Genomic DNA, 4120 nt, shown 5'->3' on the forward strand with positions numbered 1-4120 from the left:
ATCATGTTCTGCAAATCTTCACCGGAAGAGACATCTAGTAACCAATTAATCAAAGATCCTCAACAGGAAGCTGAATTGGTTCTTTGCAGGTATGGTGACACTTATAATCTTTGGAGCTTTCTATAAATAGGATAGGGTAATCCTAGACTATGCATTGAATTAAAAATTGATAAAACCTTACGCATATGAAAAGTTATGTGGATGTGGATGCTAATTAGACAATGGATATTGCTCTGTTTGATGTTGAAGATGATGATTGGTTGGGATTTGGGAATCAAACTAAAGTAAGAAATTACACTAAAAATAGTCTTTTTAGGTAAGACAGGGACCAATAACGTAACAAAAAAAACAGCAGGGACCTTCTGAGTTAAAAAAATAAGTTAGTGACCAAACACACAAATTAACCTAAACCATAGGGACCATTCATGTAATTTACTCAAACTATATGTAATCAAGGTATAGTCTTAACACTATTCTATTTTAAAGTTATATACTAGTACTCCACAATACAAAGATGGTAATTTTTTATTTTGTTTGTTTGAAATGAGAAGGCCAGTGAAAGCTGTGACAGGACTTCAGAGGATTATAATAAGGTAGGAAGATATCCGGGGTATGCAGAAATTAGAACCAAATATTTCATTTTATATGTTAGGTGGTTATTTTTTGCCTTATAATGTGGTTACAAAACCTCGCCAATCACAATCTATCATTAAACATATACTGCTGCTGCTACCATCGCAAAAAAAAGTTCGATTCTTATTAAGGGACAAGCCATTCCAACAATAGAAAAAAATGTCGGTCGCTTTGGTGTCATTTATGTGAAATATCTTGATTTTTTAAAATTGTTGAAATGAGAAGTTATACCAGCATTTTGCTAAAATTGTTTATGTAGACCAGGAAGGTTGATTAATTGTCCATTTATAATGATATATAAAGATGGTAAATTGAATAACAATAAATAATCAACTCTAGGCAACAAATCAGGATTAATAATTTAAATTCAAATTCAAATAAATTTCATTTTGATGTTTAAAATTTGTATTTAAGAATTTAAGATAATTCACAATGATCATATCTAGCATAAAAACCATGATACTAAATCGTTATTTTATATATTAATCAAATGTGACTTGATTAAACCCGATTATTCACACGTGATTAATGGCGTGTTTGGCAAAAGTAGCTGTTAGCTGGAAGCGGTTAGCGGGTAGCTGGTAGAGGGAAACTATAGCTTTTATTTGTTATATGACTGTTTGACAAAAGTAGCTGGATGCTTTTGAAATATATAAAATTACATAAAATGACAACCGATTAAAAATTAATAAATATATAAATATATTTTTAAGGGTAATTATGGAAATTGATTTTAAAAGCTCAGTAGCGTTTTGTTAAACGCTACATGAAGTAGCTTTTAGATTTAGAGCGTTTTGTTTAAACTAAAAGTTAAACGCTCGTATTGCCAAACGAAGTTTTTTGTTTATACTAGAGCGTTTTGTCAAAAGTTAAACCCAAAAGCTCTCAAACGCTTACAAAAGCTCCGTGCCAAACACACCCTAAATCGTGCTCTCGTGTTATCGATTTCATAATTGTTTTCGTTTAAACCTCCCTTTATATATATATATATATATATATATATATATATATATATATATATATATATATATATATATATATATATATATATATATATAATGGTTATTCAATCTAGGTTTTTTAAGGCATTAAAAGAAATCATTTTTAAAACACTATTCGGTTTTCATCCCATACTTCTATCCGACTCTTACATTGGTTCATATCACGTAAACGTTTAAAGTATTTTCTGATTTTGAAAAGATAATTCTTATATTTGGTTGCAATGAAACTGTTATTTTCAGTTCCTATCACACTTCATCTTTACAGAGAGCTATTGAATGTAAATAACTTCCTCATATCATGTAACTTTTTTCTTAATATTTTTTCATTTTTTATGCAGAAAATATACATTAAAATAATTGAAAAGAAAATCTTTTTTTTTTATAATGTAGAAACATAGAAAATAAAAATATTTTTGGATTTTTTTCTCATATTTATATGTAAATGCAATGCAGAAAATAAAATGCAAAAAGGAAAACGAAAATTTTAACTTAAAAACTAAAAAATTTATTTTTTTTAACAAAAAGTGCAAAATCAAAAAATGAAATTTTTTAACTAACTCACTCCCAAGCATAGAATGATGCATTGTCCTTAATGCTCAGAGAAGAATGAACAGTAAAGCATATAAACACAGAAAGTTGCAGCTAGGAAATAATGTACCTGATATGTTGCAAAAAGTTCTGATTTTGACAAATTTATTGGCGAAAAATCTGATTTTCAGCAACTTAGAAGATCCTCTGGTTTCCCCAAGCTTGCTTGGAACTGCGACCATTCTTTATTGAAAGCAGAAAAAAAATATAAACTACTCGTCGGGTTGCCTCCCAGAAAGCCGACCTTTTTTTAAAGTCTTTGGCTCGATTGTGCGGAACCAGATTTTTAACTGGTGAATATGGGACTCATCTTCAGCTCAACTTTTTTTTTTCCAAACTCCAGATCCTTTTAGATGTGGTATAATTGTAGGATCTGGTGGTTTCATACAATGCCGAAAAGTCCTCAGATTTTAATTTGATAAGTTTTTCTTCGGATTCTTAAGTTTTGTTCTTTTTCTGATCTTCTTTCAAGAAATCTTCTTCTTCTTCTCTTCCGCAAGCTTTCTTCTTTTTAACTTCTTTTTCAGAATTCACCTTCTCATTTTCTTTCCCAAGCTTGTCTTTTTTATTAGGTTTTTATCAGCTCCTTTAGCAGAAATCATATCCTCCTTCACCTCCCCAAGATCAGCGGGCTTGGGCCGCTTAGTCGCCGACTGCGACTGTTGATAGGTGCATTTTATGCACCTATTTTGCATGTTTATTTTCGTCCTTTCATATCATTCTACTTCATAATTCTTGCATTTAGTCAATTATTTGGGCAATTGCATATTTTATTGAGAATGCCTGATACTTCACTATTTTTGAATTATTTTGCAGGCATTATGGAACTTGAGTCTTGGAGCATGGATGCATGGAGCTTGGAGCATGGAACTTGAGGCTTGGAGCATGGAGCATGGAGCTTTAGAGCATGAAAAGAAGATGTACCGGTCATGCCATGGAAGAAAACATGAAAACATAACCCGAGTCATTGTTGCATTGTCATCATAGCAAAGGACTACGTTTGAAATGCGGTTCGTGTCACACTGACACATGTCGTGTTTGTCCTTTATCATCTCATATTTGAGCAACATGGCTCGTGGTGAAGCTAGATTGAAGATGGAGCCAACACTGAAGACTTATTTGATTTTTAGCAAAAAGCATGGGCCATGCCAAAAACACATGGTCAAGATAAATGGCCATGCCAAAAACACATGGGCAAAATGCATGGCCATGCTAAAAACGCATGGCCTTATGACATGCACGTGAACATTAATTAAAACAGGAGAAGACGTCATTTTGGAGGCAGAGACGGTTTTTAGAGAACTTATGGCGATCTTGGGCAACTTTGGGAGATTTCTTGGAGCTTTTGAGAAGACCTAATCATTGCAAACACTTTTGATTTCATTTTTGTAAGCATTAAACATTTCCAATTTCATCTTTCTCTTTGATTGATTTGTTCTTAGCCATGTGTGGCTAAGAAACCCTAGTTTCTAGTTCTTGTTCAAAACAATTTGATTGCTTGACTTGAAGCATATGATTTGATGTTTGATTTGTGATTCTATTCTAGTGATTATGTTTTTGTTTAAACTAGAATCCTTGAATTTGATTTGTGTTTGATTGGCCACTTTCATGAATTGAATTTTTGTGTAGTTAATTAACTTTTAGGGCACCTAATCGTTCTATTAAGTTAATAATTGGTATCAAGCAATAAGTTTTCTTATTGTAAAACATATATCACATGTTTTCACACTTCCGAGCGTATGAGAAGAAATGAACATTATTGGGAAGCTTGTACAAAACTTAATGCAGTTTTTCAATACAATCTAAGAGCGTGTTTAGGTTGAATTAGTAAAGCTAGGTTTAGTCAAAGAGCGTGTTTTGGTTAGATAATTTGACAAGCGAGAGGTATTAGAGCATGT

This window comes from Lactuca virosa, chromosome 7 (genome assembly GCF_052849685.1).
Source record: "Lactuca virosa cultivar CGN04683 chromosome 7, Lactuca_virosa_CGN04683_v6, whole genome shotgun sequence".
Classification (NCBI taxonomy): domain Eukaryota; kingdom Viridiplantae; phylum Streptophyta; class Magnoliopsida; order Asterales; family Asteraceae; genus Lactuca; species Lactuca virosa.